Below are 17,258 nucleotides of genomic sequence, written 5' to 3' on the forward strand. Positions count from 1 at the left end.
TCCCACTCTCTATGGGGCGGCAGAACATCATCGGCCTTTTCACTGAAGACGTCAGAGAAATCTTGGTAAGCAGCAGGAAGATTTGACTGGGTTTTGACTTCAGAAGACTTGATAGGACAAACTTGGGCTAAGCAGGACTGGCGACAATGTGAACCCCAGGAAGTGAGTTGTAACGTAGACCAATCAATCTGCGGATTATGTAGTTGGAGCCAGGGCATTCCCAACACGATCTCCTGGGTTGCCTGAGGAATAACTAAAAACTTTATTAATTCAGAATGCAGGAACCCGACTCCCAGAACCACTGGTCTGGTTTGGTGAGAGATATTCCCCTTGGAGATTCGGCTACCATCTACTGCAGTAATGTAGACTGGATATGAGAGTTCGCAGATAGGCAAACGAAACTTATCTACCGCAGCTTGAGTGATGAAGTTTCCTGCGGCTCCACAGTCCACTAATGCAGATGCAGACTGAAGAGCATCTGTAGTCTCTAAAGTCACAGGAAGAATGAGGTCTTGGTTTGAAGGAGCTTGTCTAGAAGATCCCAACTTGACTCCTCCTTTACAAGTCAGGATCTGGCGTTTCCCGAACGCACTGTACAAGAATTGATCTGGTGACCTGCAGCCGCACAATAAAGACACAATCTCTCACGGAGTCTTCTTGACCGCTCCTCAGGAGTTAGGCAGGACCTATTGATTTGCATAGGCTCATCAGAAGGTGGAGGCTGAAATTGTGCTGAAGGTACCATTCTTGACTTGCGCGGCTCACTACGAGCACGCTCACTGTTGCGTTCGCGGATGCGAGAGTCCAACTTGATGCATAGAGAAATCAGTTCAGGCAATTGCTCAGGGACATCGCGGGTTGCCAGTTCATCCTTGATCCGATCTGAAAGTCCATGCCAGAAGGCTGCTACCAGGGCTTGATTATTCCACTGAATCTCTGCGGCTAACGTCTGGAACTGGATGACATATTGTCCCATACTCCGGGTACCTTGACGAAGCTGAATAAGGTCTGCAGAGGCTGATGTTGCACGACCTGGCTCGTCAAAGATACGTCTGAAGGTTGACACGAATTCAGCGTAGTTGTTCATCAGAGGATCAGCACTTTCCCACAGAGGAGACACCCAACTCAAGGTAGAACCAGAGAGCAGTGAGATAATGTAGGCAACCTTGGATCTTGACGTGGGGAAATTGTGTGATAATAATTCAAACTGGATTTCACATTGGTTAAGGAACCCGCGACATAACTTCGGACTGCCATCATATTTGCTAGGCTCGGGCAGGTGCAAGCGTGACACTGGAACTGATGCAGCCGGCATAGAAGAACTCACAGCACTTGCAGGTGCTGGGGTAACTGGAACTGGAGTAGCAAGTACACTAGGCAGGGTTTGCTGTAGTGTATCAATCCGGGAGGACATCCCTTGCAGAAACTGGAACATCTGCTGCTGCACAGCCTCTTGACCATCCAAGCAAGAGACCAGATTTTGTAAGGCCCCTGACCCCACACTCTGACCACCGTCCGAGTCCATCTGTCCTGAACTTACTGTCAGGTTCGGTTTTGCTTGTGTCCCCGGAGAGGGCGCTAGTGGGTCAGTGGAGGTAGGATGGAAGAAGTGAGGAGGCTGGATTGGGTTTCTGCGCATCAGCGCAATGGTGTTTTATTAACATAAAAGTTCACACAATAAGGCAGCAGAATAACGTGCAGGAATAAACAATAAAAAGTATGCAATGGAAATGGTGCAGCTTGGAAGCTGAGAGTCTATGGAGGAAATGTTAATGATGGAAAAGTTCACTGGTGTGAGAACCAGAATGGTTTAAAACGTGGAGCCAGCAGAGATGGTAATAAATATGTAGCAAACCTGGTAGCAGATGCAGGAGACTCAGGTGGAAGTTCACAGAGCAGTTCGTTAAGCTCAGGCAGCTAGCAAGCTGCTTCACAGGTGAGGTGATGGAATGCACCTGGAGAGAGTCTCTACTGCAGAGGCTGAAGCACACTGCGGTTGTAGTTAGGTGTGGAGCCAAATACAGATGCAGGGGTTGCTGATGCTTGTAGTTCCACGGAGATGTAGGAAGGTAACCAGGAACACGGAGGAACAGGTAGGTAACCAGGAACACGGAGGATCCAGGAAGGTAACCAGGAACACGGAGGAATCCAGGCACATGGGTCGCAGAAGTGACACAAAGTTCAGGACAACCACAGGCTCACCCTGCAGCTCCTGATATACCCCCTGGTGTGCAGACATTGGTTGGAGTGGGAATAGGAGGTGCGGCCAAGCTCCGGATTGGCCGCCGTACTCTGACCGATGGAGACTGTCATGGCGGCGCCCATGCCGCGGCCCAGCGGGAACGCGGCGTGCTCACACGCCCGCTGTTACAGGAGCGTTCCTAGGCCCAGGATGACGTCTGGCGGCAGAGGAGCGGACGACAGCAGAACGTAGGGACCCCGGACGGAGTCCGCACCGACGGACAGATGTGGCTATGGTGAGTCGATTCCTGACAGGCCGCAGCGGCTCGAATTTAAGTGTATTAAGGTACTGCTTTTAGTCCTGTAAGTAAATCAGCATTTACAATTGGGGGCTCGATCCGGTTTTTCACACGCTCGTAGGCTAGCAGATCATAGCAGACTTTAATCTATCAGCAAAGGGTGGAGATACATCTTTAAGTAAAACCTTTTCCTGGTCACTTGGATGTTTTGAAACCCTATTTTTGTGCTGTTAGATTGCGTCTGCTCTGTCTGGTCTACAGAGGTGCTGATAGAACCCGGAGGTAGCAGGAAAAAAGCTATTTAAAGAATCTGTGTAATTTTTGTGGCACCAAAAGCGTACACAAAGCGTACCAATATTTTGCATACTCTCCCACATATTGTTGCCATAGGTTATTAGTCATTTTAGACCTGTGTGAAATCGGATACATTTGTTTGCTATATAGATAAATTTGAAATAAGTATTAAGGGTGTAATCATAAAACAAAAAACGCAGTTCTGGCCTAGTCGTTAAAAAGGTTTATACAGAACAAGTGTGGGTTGTGTTAGTGAGCAATAATAGTTTGTATTGCTCACATTTATAGAGATTGTGTGATTTGTTGAATTGCAGACACACGTTTGTACACGTGGTACGGACAAAGTACAGGATCGCAGACGTGGCGTAAAAGGCACGCACAGTCGTGTGTTTACGCTAGGTTGCATAGGATTGCGGATGCTAAGTACAAATCACACGATAGTTGTTCAAGTAAAGGCGGGGTAGTACACATTTAATACAATAGCACATAACTATCTAATTTCAAAAGCAGGTTACCTTACATATTTTGTTTAAAACTGTAAGTACCTCTGGGGTAAAGTAACCAACCTAAGGGAGTGGTATTTTCTGTACAGAAAAGAAAAACAAGGTGAATCTGAGTGAGTGAAAGCAGGAGTGAGTGAAGTTGAACCCCAGAAATTCGGGTCCCGTGGTGACACCAAGTAAGTGGAGGCTTGGTGGCGTGAGGCGGCTGACTTACGTTAATACAAATAGAGATATACGCAAATCGTGAGGAGATTTGCAGAGGAGCGTGATATAGAATTGTGCATTGAGAAGTATAGAAATTGTGAATAGAAGTTTAAAGGTCTTGTGTTACACTCCGGCTGAGGAGCACTGCTGGTATATTCGACTCCAGTGATCGTAGGGCGGATAGGTAACAAGTACCTATACACTGTGCGATTGGACCGCATGTTTGTGGGTGCGATAAGTGGTGCAACTTGATACCCCTTTGCGAGCTTTTGCGTAAACCAAGGTATCATTAGCAACATGAAGAGCATACGCAAGCGTGATTTGTGTATTGCATAAAGGGAAGTTTTCGCTGGTCTCTCTCAGGAAAATCTTCAACGGTAGATATTCACTGGAAAAGGTAAGTTACTCCTAAAAACTTCCAGTGAATAGAAGCCAGTTAGGGCCTCACTGGGTACGCGGTGGTCACTATTGGAGTGAGTCATGGTACGTCAGTGGAGTAGGAGCGAGTGAAAGCGTTAGGTGTCTTTCACGTCTGTTGTGTTGTGCATTTGGGGATTGCGTTAACAAAGCAAAAAGTCCGCGATGGGATCCAATTGCACAAGCAGTGGGCATTTGGTAGCCAGGGTTCAGGCTGGAGAATTGCGGCCCAGGGGGCCAGCAAGGTTTATTATGTGTGAGAAATATGGTTCACACACGGAGGCTTTTTGCAATTTATGGGTACGCATGACTGCTGAAGATAGGGCATCATTCCCCAGGATGGGCAGCTTTGAATCAGAGGTGTTCCAGAACATAAGGATTAGAAAATGTCTGATTAAATCTAGAAAACAAAGGATCAGACATACCGATTGTTTAAATCTGTGGCAACAAGAGGGGGAGGTGCAAAAGGAACTGGCTCGCACAGCAGGTTCCAAACCTAGCGGGAAAGCGATTGCGAGCACACCACCACCACCATATGTTAATGGGGAGAAATTGGCTACAAGCAATGGTACATTGGTAAAGGATAGGAAAGTGATTGATCAATGTGTTAACCCTAATCCTTGCTTTTGCGTAAACCAAGGTATCATTAGCGCTGTGTAGAGCATACGCAAGCGTGATTTGTGTATTGCATAAAGGGAAGTTTTCGCTGGTCTCTCTCAGGAAAATCGTCAACGGTAGATATTCACTGGAAAAGGTAAGTTACTCCTAAAAACTTCCAGTGAATAGAAGCCAATTAGGGCCTCACTGGGTACGCGGTGGTCACTATTGGAGTGAGTCATGGTACGTCAGTGGAGAAGGAGCGAGTGAAAGCGTTAGGTGTCTTTCACGTCTGTTGTGTTGTGCATTTGGGGATTGCGTTAACAAAGCAAAAAGTCCGCGATGGGATCCAATTGCACAAGCAGTGGGCATTTGGTAGCCAGGGTTCAGGCTGGAGAATTGTGGTCCAGGGGGCCAGCAAGGTTTATTATGTGTGAGAAATATGGTTCACACACTGAGGCTTTTTGCAATTAATGGGTACGCATGACTGCTGAAGATAGGGCATCATTCGCCAGGATGGGCAGCTTTGAATCAGAGGTGTTACAGAACATAAGGATTAGAAAATGTCTGATTAAATCTAGAAAACTAAGGATCAGACATACTGATTGTTTAAATATGTGGCAACAAGAGGGGGAGGTGCAAAAGGAACTGGCTCACACAGCAGGTTCCAAACCTAGCGGGAAAGCGATTGCGAGCGCACCACCACCACCACCATATGTTGATGGGGAGAAATTGGCTACAAGCAATGGTACATTGGTAAAGGATAGGAAAGTGATTGATTAATGTGTTAACCCTAACCCTTGCCAGCTGTATCCCATTTTAAATTTCCCCAGGATTGTGAGCAGGAAGATGAGCCCAGAATAATATCAGCACTCTCTCTAGCAGCCACCATACAGGACACCCAGGTAGGCACAGCCCAACCACCAAGAATAGTAGCAATACCCCCCATCGGAGGGGTGAGTGAGGTTGTGTCCACTGGTAAGTATGGTACCACACACTATGAAGAGACGATAGCTCCCCGCATTATAGAATCAAGTCAAAATGATATAGTTGAACTAAATCCTGTCAGGGTGATTGCAGTCCCCAATGGGAAACTGACAGTCAGGGAGTAACTCCCATCAGGAACATTGCCACGCATTGTCCTTGGTTCCGAGCAGAATTAAGATCAATTATGTCAGAATTCCCCGATCCCAGAAAAGATCTAGTCAGATGCCAGAAATTCATTAAAGAATTAGGTAACGCCCATGAACTCACAAATAAAGATTGGCGAACAGTGCTATGGGTATGCTTACCCTCAAATACTGACATCACAAAATTCATAACAGATTGTAAGTTAGATGCAGAGGTACGTCTCACTTATGAATACAAACAGGAGAATGTACGGCAAATCAACCTGCAATTAGGAGTGTATTTCCCTACTGTTGTTAAATGGAATAAAATCTTCTTCGTAAGACAAAAGGAAGGTGAAATGGCATCCGAATATTTCCATAGAGCACTGCAGGAAACAGCTATATACACTGGGATCGAGGATATTAAGGATAATGCACACCACAGGGAGGTAGCTGTCTCTGTGTTAATGGACGGTTTAAAGGAGGCACTGAGGACAAGGGTGCAAACCTCTCTACCTAACTGGAGAAGTATCTCGGTGGCTGCATTGAGAGAGTCCGCCATCGAGCACGATTGGAACATCAGTAAACACAGGGAGTCGCAAGGGGATAGGCTGATGATGGTAAGTATACAGGCTCTTACAGCAATACCCCATCAGCCAACACCCCAGACCCCTGATGGTAAGTCACGGTCAATAGTATGTTTCTATTGTAAGAAGGAAGGACATTTTGCAAGGGATTGTAGGAACAAAGGGACACATAATGTATACAGACCCCCTAGACCTGAATACGAACCACACTACAATTCACATAATTGGGATCAGGGACCATATAGAAGAGATTACGAGCCACATAAAGGGTAAACAAGAAGGTACCCACCCAGGAGAGACTGGCAGGCCTCCGAAACCTCACAGCTACCCCCCTCACATATTGTAGCTGCCAACGCGCTGTGGGAGGGTCCCACTACACAATAGGGGTTGGGCCACATCTGTAGTCTGCAGCCAGTGAAGTTGATTGCTAGCCTTGGTAGTGAACCTTAGGTCATGGTTGATGTAGCTGGTGTACCATTACCTTTTCTTGTAGATACAGGGGCGGCCAGGTCAGTGTTGAATTCCACATCAGGTGTAAAAACCACAGGTAAAACGATTTAGGCAATGGGAGTAACAGGATTGGTGCAACAATACCCTTTGAGTAGACCTGCAGAGATTACGATAGGGCCCTTGCAGACAAAACATTCCTTTTTGCTGGCTGCATCGGCACTGACTAATCTACTCGGCAGAGACTTATTGTGTAAAATGTGGTGTGTCATATATTGTACTCCTGAGGGTGTCTTCTTGGATATACCTGAGAACCACGCACAAGAAGTGCAAGATGTACTAGACACCCCTCAAAGGCTAATGTTGCATTCTACTGTTATAGACACGGGTCCATCGCAGGTAGAGGAAATGATCTCACAAATACCTGGTTCCCTATGGACCAAAGATGGACAGGACACTGGATTGATGGCAAATGTAGCTGCAGTCGCAGTACAAGTAAAAGATGGCAGGATAGCTCCAAATATCCCTCAGTATCCTCTGAAGCCAGAGGTAGAATTAGGAGTGTACCCCATCATAGAGCAGCTGCTACAGCAGGGCATCCTAGTCAGGACGTCCAGCACCGCCAATAGTCCCATCTTCCCTGTGAAAAGAGTGGGGCGAGGGGTTACAGGCTAGTGCAGGATCTAAGGAGGATAAACAAAATAGTTGAGAGCGAATTCCCCGTAGTGTCCAATCAAGCTGTCATCCTCATGCAGATTCCCTCCACTGCACAATTCTTCACTGTCATTGATCTCTGTTCTGCTTTCTTTTCTGTCCCTCTTCACCCTGACAGCCAATACCTCTTTGCCTTCACATACAGGGGAGTACAGTACACCTGGACTCGTCTTCCCCAAGGTTTCATTGACAGCCCAAGTATTTTCTCTCAGGCCTTGCATGACTGTTTTCAATCCTTTCAACCTGAGAGTGGATCAGTGCTAATACAATATGTTGATGACTTGTTGTGTTCTGACTCACTCGAGTCATCCTTGAAAGATACTAAACAGCTTCTGTTTCATCTTTCCCATACAGGACACAAGGATTCAAGGGATAAGTTGCAGTTGTGCCGGACCATGGTTAAAAACTTGGGACACTGCTTGACACAAGGACTTAGGCACCTGACCACTGATAGGATACAGGCGATTCGCGACATGACTCTGCCGCAAACTCAGCAACAGATCCGCACTTTCCTCGGAATGTGTGGGTACTGTCAGAACTGGATTCCAGGGTTCTCCATACTCGCCCTACCTTTACAAGAAATGGTCTCTTCGAACAAACCGGAACGGGTCTCTCACACAGATGAGTCCAAAATGGCGTTTGAGAGACTAAAACAGTGTTTATCACAAGCACCTGCATTTGGTATGCCAGATTATGAGAAGCCCTTTGAATTGTACGGTACTGAAAGTGCTGGATGCGCGGCAGGAGTCTTAACACAGAGATATGGTGATGCCAGCAAACCGGTAGCTTACTACAGTGCACAGTTGGACACCATAGCGCGGTCTCTCCCCACTTGCTTGCAAAGTGTTGCAGTGATAGCTTTGCTGGTAAGTAAAAGCGAGGATGTAGTGTTAGGACACAACTTGACCATCCCTACACCTCATGCAGTATCAGCCTTGCTGAACTCTGCACAAACCAGACATGTCGCATCTGCTCGGTTTACAAAGTGGGAATTATCACTGATCGCCCCTGTAAACATCACCATTAAGAGATGCAGCTCACAAAATCCTGCAACTTACTTGCCAAGTGTGCCTGGACAGGCACAAAGGGTGGAGGATGAGAATGATGGTGAAGGAGGTTTTAGTGCAGATACTGATACGCATGATTGGAATACCTGAACCAAACTTTCACTGCGAGACCTGACATCAGTGACAACCCACTGGAAGGAGTAGACTTTACCTCCTACACTGACGGTAGTTGCCACAGACAGATGGAATCGGGAGACTTGTGTACCGGATATGCAGTTGTAGATGACAAAGGTATTATAGAAACTGAACCCCTTGGCCCACCACACTCAGCACAAGTCACTGAGCTGATCACCCTGATCAGAGCATGTGAGTTGGCCAAAGGTAAGTCAGCTAATATATACACGGACTCTAAGTACGCCTTTGGAGTGGTGCATGATTTCGGGGCCCTGTGGTGCCTCAGAAATTTCATGACAGCAGCTGGCACACCTGTAGTGCATGCGTCCCACATCAAAAGGCTCCTGACATCAATACAGGAACCAGGCTGAGTGGCTGTTAACAAGTGTAAAGCACATACTTACAACCAAGACCCAATCTCACTTGGTAACAGCTGGGCAGACGAAGCTGCTAAATCAGCAGCAAGCACAACCATACGAACTAACATCACATCACTGATGACATTTGAAACAGTTAACATGCAACAGTTAATTGAAACGCAAAATTTGTGTTCCCAACAGGAAAAGGCAGTCTGGAAGATGAAGGGATATGGTCAGGAGTCATCAGGACTTTGAACAGATGGACACGGTAAGCCAGTGGCCCCCAGAGCATATCTTCCAAGTCTAGCTGAGGTGGCACACGGTCTGACTCATCTGGGCAAGGAGGGTATGTGCAAGCTGGTAAGAGCCTACTGGAGTGCACCAGGATTCTCTTCTCATGCAGGTAAGAAAGCAATGACATGTCTTACTTGCTTGAGGAAGAATATTGGTAAGGCAATACCAACGAAGCCATCCCATATCCCTCCTACAGATGGACCTTTTCAGGTAATACAAATCGACTTCATACAGTTACCACCCTGTAGGAATTTGAAATATGTGTTAGTATGTACTGATGTGTTTTCCAACTGGGTAGAAGCATTCCCCGCTGCCACAAATACAGCTGTGTTCACTGCAAAGAAAATCGTGCAAGAATTTGTGTGCAGATATGGTATCCCTAGAATGATTGAAAGTGATAGGGGTACCCATTTTACAGGTGAAGTCTTTAAGATCATGTGCAAACTGATGGGAATTAATAGCAAGCTGCATACTCCGTACTGGCCGCAGGAAAGTGCGAAGGTGGAGAGAATGAACAGCACTATTAAGAATAAGCTGAGCAAAGTGATGGCTGAAACTGGATTGCTGTGGCCAGAAGCTTTGCCACTAGTGTTGTACAGCATCAGAACCACTCCCAGGTCACCGCTTAACTTATCACCCTTTGAAATTCTTTTAGGTCGACAACCCCATGTAATGATAGACCCCCAGGATGATTTGAAATGCTATAACGAAATAACTGTGAAATATTTGGTTAGGATGAGCCGGCAGCTGAGAAATCAACAAAGAAATCTAAAGCTGGTGATTCCTGACCTACCGAACAGTAATTGTCATAACATTGAGCCTGGGGATTATGTGATGATACAAAAAAATTTACGCTCAGGTTGCCTCATAGACAGGTGGGAAGGACCGTATCAAGTCTTGTTAACCAGCATGACAGCACTAAAGGTCGCCGAAAGAGAGACTTGGGTCCACTCGTCCCACTGCAAGAAGGTCGCTGACCCAGAGAAAACTCGTGACAAAGAGCAAGGTGAAGAGAACCTTGTATCACTAGAGTGTTTGTTCCGGGAAAGCTGAGAGGCAGGACTGTTGAAACGGCACATGAGCGCGGAGAACAACAAGATCAAAGATGGTTGTCGTACCAGTTTTCTTTTTTCACCTCCCACTGCCCTTTTCTCTCTATCCCCCTTCTTATTATCTTTCTCTTTCCTTAACAAAATGGATCTAACTCAAGAAACTGCGTTTCAGGTTTTTCTGGTAATTCTGTTTTTGCTCAGGACAATCTGTTTTGGTGAGGGTCCCAGAGACATCGAGCAAGGATCTGGAATGGGTTCTGATGGCGAGTACGGATTTGTAGGATCTCAGGAACAGCACATCACTCGAGTAAAGGCTGGTATCAGTAAGCATTCTAGTAGTCATGGAGCTCGGAGGCAATGTGAGGGGTTATTGTCTGATGAATACTGTATTTGTAGGAATTGTGAGAACATAGTTGAAGAGTGGTGTATCCAGAGATGTCAGTCCAACATTAATATCGACATGGAATGACATCCGTTGAGTGACTACCACTCATTAGTGGGTAAGGTCTTAAACTAGACAGAAAGTTGGGTGTGCTCACAGGTACCTCAAGGACAGAGTAAGTCAGGCTTAGTACCATACCCTTTAGCAATAGATGAGGTACTCGAATTACGGGGTGGGAGACCGGTGGACAAGAAATTCAATATATCTAGGTCCCCTAGCTTTTAACTCCACCAGTATCATGTAGATAGGTCACTACTGTGTTTTAATATTTCCAATTTCTAAAAACCAGGAAACTGGGAAGTGAAGTGAAATAACCAGACAATGACCTTTTCACACAGAGCTGATAGGACACCTATCGACTCTGAACTTGTACGCAAGATAGCCAACAGTGGGAAGTATTTTCGGTACCGGTATACACGTGGGAGCAAAACCATGTGGGTTGGAAAGGTATCACAGGGGTATTGTGCCCATATCATCCAGCCTGATACTTGTACTGAGCAAATGAGAGAACTAGGGATTGGTTTCTTTACATGGAAGATTTGCAATATGGTGATGTTACATTTTGTCCCCTATGTTCTCCCAGATGATGCCTATTTCATATGTGGGAGGAAAGCGTACAAGTGACTTACTCCGAGCTCTGAGGGATTGTGTTATATTGGGAGAGTACTACCAGAGGTCATGACCATAACCCACAACAAAATGAAAGACATTCACTGCAATGCTCAGACTCCTTATACTCATACCCACTATGAACACATCATCAAGAGACACCTCATAGATAGGGCAGAGCACGCAGCCTCTGATTTAATCCACGAATCCACCGGGATTCAGTTCCTTCTCGCATTAGATACCACCCGTACTGCCAGAGGAACTATAAATTATAGGTACATCCATGCACTGGCAAACTTGATAGATAATATCACTGAGATGTATGATGACACCTTCAGGTATACAAGAAGGAGCTGATCCAGCACAGGATGGTCCTCAATTACGTTACAGCTGTGACAGGTGGGTACTGTGTTACCCTGGCAACTCAATATGGTGTGAAGTGCTGTACGTATATTACAAATAGCACTGACTACCCCACGGAGATCATCGCTCAAAAGATGGATGAGATCTTACAGTTGAAGTGGGAGTTCAGAAGGAAGCACAACCTTACCTTGACGGCTGTGGGTAATGAACTGACTGGCTGGGTCTCATGGTTGAACTCACGCAAATGGTTCTCAGGGTTAGGAGAGTGGGCACAGAATGTTATTATGAGTGTGGGAAAGGTTCTCCTTTGTATCCTGGGAGTCATCATAATTATTGGTCTGATATTCAGGTGTGTTTGAATTCTAACGCGGCGCAAGCACGGCACAAATTTGATGAGTCTAAGGAGCGAGGGCGTTGTCACAGCAGCAGATTTGGTTTATGAACCATCTATAGAAACAGTGTTATGATAAGGATTGCAAATGTATTTCATGGCCTGTTTCTTTCACTATTTTTCTCTGTCTCCCCCTTTTACCCAGAAACATCCAATTGGAAAAGACGTCAACCCTACCCAATGTTTATGTGAATGTGTTTTTATATATGTGTCTTACCTTCATCTCTGCAAACCCTCGATTAATTGCACACATAGTCGACAGGTGTTATACACATATAGTAGCATTCACATATGTTCCTCCTCCAGGTATCATCAACTAAATGTGCTCCCATTTGTTGGTATTAGAAGCCGAGGAGGTGAGGGTCAAAAGCCCTTGCCCGAAAGGAGCTCGGTAGTGTTTGTTTGCCCAAGTACAGACCCTTAATACGGGATAAGAAGGATTAAATGTATACTTCACAATACTTCAAAGCTTACTTAGAACATATACGGCACGATGATACATGTCCCTCAGACATTGAGTCAAACATACATGCTTTTACTATCCCACTAGTCTATACATTTGCCACCTACAACTCTCCCCGATCATCCAAGCTTTGTATATATTGTATTGGTAATATTTTTAGTTTAGTAGTTGAGTGGCAGTTATTTATGACTGCCAAAGGGTGGACTGTCGAAGTCGGGAAATATTACAGTACACACATCCTGTACAAACTCCACACAGATGGCCTCCGTGCCCGTACTTGTCCTGCCATGCATGCACATATTCGCAAGTTGTGTATGACCGCTTACGCGGTCCTGCATATTAGCGCGTGGTATGAGTAATTACGGTAGCATTTGTAATCGCATGGAAAAGCCACAAAGACATATCTCATATTTAGTCCACATAGTGCACAATGTACACATAGCCCACACGCACCACACCAGCAAGTTATACTTATTTAAAAGGTACAACAACAAAGGGATTCACCTTTACAGGATATGAGGGGACAGCATTAGGTTATGAGGTGGTGTTTGGTATCCAACTGTAGGGTATTTTAAGGGCAACATTCCGGTAGCAGTTTGCAGAAGATAGCACGCTCCTGCGCATAATTATGCGCAGGAACAGGATATTAATATTATACTGTGTTTACTGTACTCTTATATTCGGCGGGAACCCAGTGGAGACCAACTACAAGCACACCTGGACCAGACATCGCCCACCTATTCAAACCAACCTATGACCCCTCCTGTACTGTAAATGACCAGCCCTTTGACCTATAGATGAAGAGGTTACAGTTTCTATTGTATTTTGTTTTGACTAACTGTATAAAAGCCAAGCTGCCTAGCCGGTCATTCATCTCTCTCTGAAGGTCATCTTGCTTGATTGACTGAGCACCAGACCGTGTGGCGCTGGCGAAACCAAACGTATGTACCATTGATTGTAGCCTCTTTTCTGTTATTGTGATTGTATACCTGTTGTAACCCCCTTTCAGCAATTATATGTTGGTGGGTCGGATCCCAACATCCTAAATACAATTGGTGTCATGTCTCTTTCCTGCTAAAGTTTAAAGTGTATTTCAGCCACATGTGTAGCTGCATTGTGCTCTAAGCGTGTCGGTGTGTGTGTGTGTGTGTATGTGTATGCACCGCGTGTACTTTGTACGTCCGTCGCGGCGTGTGTACGCAAAGTGCGTACACGGTACGTGCCTTTATACGCTAACTGTGTAAAAAGTACGTAGGTTAAGGATTACATACAGCGGCCGCAGCAGCTCAAATTTAAGTGTATTGAGTGTATTCAGGTATTGCTTTTAGTCCTGTAAGTAAATCAGCATTTACACTAAAATGTCACCGCTAGATGGTTGTATCACTGATACATATATTACGACAGTTAGCACTGTTCCTCAATAAACCTGCAAGCCTGGGTATGGATGACTGTGTAGCCTAAACTCCATTTCACAAATCACCTGCTGCCTATTGTTTCCCATCTAGATTCTACACCAATAGGACATATCAACAGTATTGTGTTAGGTCCACTGAGCCCAGGGCAACGGGAATAGGAAAGAGATCGGGTACCATGGAGAGTGATTGCCATGGTGACTAGCACCCATAGAGTGGGAGGTCCTTTGGCACAGAAAGATAGCCCTTCCTTCATCGTAGCTGCAGTCACTTTAAACTGCTCTTCTAGTCGCAATTAGTCGTGAACGCGTTTACTAATGCCAGGCATCTTTTACTACATTTCCTTGAAAATACATCTACTTTGCACAGATACAGTATGCAAATAAGATGCACTGGTAGACTCTGCTGATTAAAATGATATGTGGTATGCCTATATTCTGTGTGCAACTGTGTCTCTATCTGCTTACAAAATGCTATGTTCCTGGAAAACACTGCAACGTAGCATTTTATATGCAGATACAGTCAACAGTTGCACACAGAATAAAAGCATACCACATATCATTTTAATCAGCAGAGTCTGCTTGTGTATCTTTTTCACATAAAACATCAGTCATTAGCAGAGTTACACAGGAACTGCCAGCTCATTCACACCAGCATTTTGAGGTAGAGCAACGACTGTCATTTGATGCATGCAATGAAATTGTGACCACCATGGAGGATTGTCTAAAATAGAGCAGCATGTTATCTAAAACTAATTGCTTGCAAATAAATAAAAATGACTGATGCTGTATAACCCGCTTATTGAAATTACCTGATGTGTATTCATGTGGTGGTCATCCATGTATGAATAATTACACATACTCTCATGGGTCAGTGCATACACAAGTATATATCTCCAGTGTCTATTGCCTGTACAAACTTAGTAACAGCTTTCATCAGTAGGGAGGGCTTTGTAAATAGGGATAAATATTTTTTCCCTTAAATTAATATTGCCAGAGGATAACAATAAATGGACTAACACATCTCATACTTAAGAATTTATTATTTATTTATTTATTAATATTATTTATTATCATTGTAACTAAGGTTAATTCTGACAGATTAATTCAGACTGAGTTTACCCATAAATTAAAGAACATTAAACAAGCAGGTGCCACCAAGACACTGATGCCATGCTTTAGGCACTGTATTCAATCTATTTTTACACTAATCTATAATGTTTCAAAGTTCATTAAAGAGAATTCCAGAGCATCTTGCTCCAGAGGAAAAATACTGGAAAAATATTGCATTCTTTTATTCAGTTATATATTTTTTCTATGTATATTCTTATGGGTGTGTTGAGAAATCCATACATGAGAATTGTCAGGCTATAGTATATTTATGGGTGCTGGGCTACATACAATAGGATGCCTCAAAGAAGTGAAAGATTTTTTTGGTTCTCAGTTTAGCATTGACAGGATGTCTTCTTAGCTAGTGTTTTATTTAATAAAATGCCTTCAATTTTTTAGCAGAACTATTTTACATGTATTAAATATTAACATCTAAATATGAAATATAGTATGCCAGCTCAGCTTCAAAATTGGAGAACTTTGGCTGAGCAAATATTAGCACATTAGAGCCCTCTGTATATCTGCTGTGACATACAGTAGACAAAGATGGCATGCAGTGTTTTTTCGGTGTACTTGTTTGATGTTACATTAACCCCACTTATACATTTTTTACTTTTTTTTTTTGCAAAATGGGAAATAATACTACACTGACTATAAATGTATAGCAATACAGTTGTGCCTGAGGGTTGGTATGAATTTTACCACTTTGATTTATTGGATTAGGGCTAGCCTCTATGGGATGTCAGCATGTACATACATGCTATATTAAACCCCAACAGGGGATGTAACATGGGTTCACAAATAGTAATAATAAAACTAGATTTTTAGTTGAACCATATAGCTCCTGCAATAATATAGTCATTTGTGGCTTCGCAAGCTGTAGAATGTTAAAAGACAATAAAGATTTAATGTATGCACAAGACAGATCATTATTATAAAAGTCATAACATAATAAGGAACAATTTTGCATAATACAAAAAAGGGGCAAAAAGAAGGAAGACTCTTCAGAAGCTTCACACAGTACTTTTAAAAAGGTTTTAACATACAGTATGCATGATCATGGGAGTGACTATATTGGATGTAAGTGGTGCCATTGCTCTAGGGCCCAGAGGCTTAGGGGGGCCTGGACCAAGGATATAGAGTTACATAACAATTTCCCAGGTTTGCCTGCTAAGCAAATGGATCAGATCTATTGTGCAGGCTGAAATGTGTGACATTACATTTTGAGTGAGAGTTGTGTGTAGTGGATGTTCTTTTGTACTGTAATTGTGGTCAAAGTGTGTGATTCATGACACATTATAGAGGTTAAAAGGTTTTACAGCATTAAAAATATTAATTGCATTTTTGACTATTGCCTGATGATTGTTTGCATTATATTTATAACAAAATGAAACATTATTTTACTTTGTGTACTTATGTCCCCTTCAGCGCAAGACAGGGACTAGAAAACCAGAATACTACACCAGCCCACATTGACTGAGGCACATGAAGAGAAAAAATAAATAAAAATCAATCAACTCAATCATGATTTTAATAACTCACCATGCTTTGGTCAGCTACAAATATTTCTTTATTTAATTTATATTTTCTTATTATTTTACACAGCTATCACGCTATAGTAAACATCTTGAACAGTACATACTTTAAAATCAACGTGTTTTATTGTTTTCACAAAAACAAATACAAAAAAACACAGACAAAGACAAAATACAATAAAGTGTCCTACTATCCAATCAAGCAGTACAGATATCAAATACAGAATATGGAACAGAAAGAAAAAACAGAAAGGAACATATTTTATACTAGACTAATTCTTCCATTAAAAAGATATATTGTACTAAGTTAATTATTTTAATATTATTTTAATATTGTTTACAATTACCATTATACCAACAGAATAATTTCACTTTTATTCCAATATGTATATACACATTTCAGTTTTTTTATATCTTTGATAAAGTGTCCATGTAGAGATTAAATGTGTTCATCTGATCTGACAGAAACATTGACAACTGAGAACCTACATAAAGAGAGGAGTTACTGCTACATGTTTTCAGTAGTTTTGTTCTTGTTTCTTATTAGAACTAGGGATGAGCTGGTTCGGTTCCCCAACGAACATCACGTCCCGAACCCGGATCCGAGCCCAGCTCTGGTTTTCCTGCCAGACTCGGAAACTGCAATTCTCGTGGGTTTTGGATTCCATATAAGGATACAAGCATTGCTGCTATTTT

At 43.5% G+C, this 17,258-nt stretch overlaps 1 long non-coding RNA gene across 1 annotated transcript in view; it reads left to right on the plus strand.

Moving 5' to 3' along the window:
* LOC135058016 (uncharacterized) overlaps positions 1–16,521 on the plus strand; it is a 101,013-nt gene extending 84,492 nt beyond the window's left edge. Inside the window, exon 3 of the long non-coding RNA XR_010244533.1 lies at positions 16,456–16,521. This is a non-coding gene — a long non-coding RNA (uncharacterized LOC135058016). The remainder of the gene's footprint in view (positions 1–16,455) is intronic.
* Positions 16,522–17,258: the final 737 nt, after the last annotated feature.

This window comes from Pseudophryne corroboree, chromosome 3, assembly GCF_028390025.1.
Source record: "Pseudophryne corroboree isolate aPseCor3 chromosome 3, aPseCor3.hap2, whole genome shotgun sequence".
NCBI lineage: Eukaryota > Metazoa > Chordata > Amphibia > Anura > Myobatrachidae > Pseudophryne > Pseudophryne corroboree.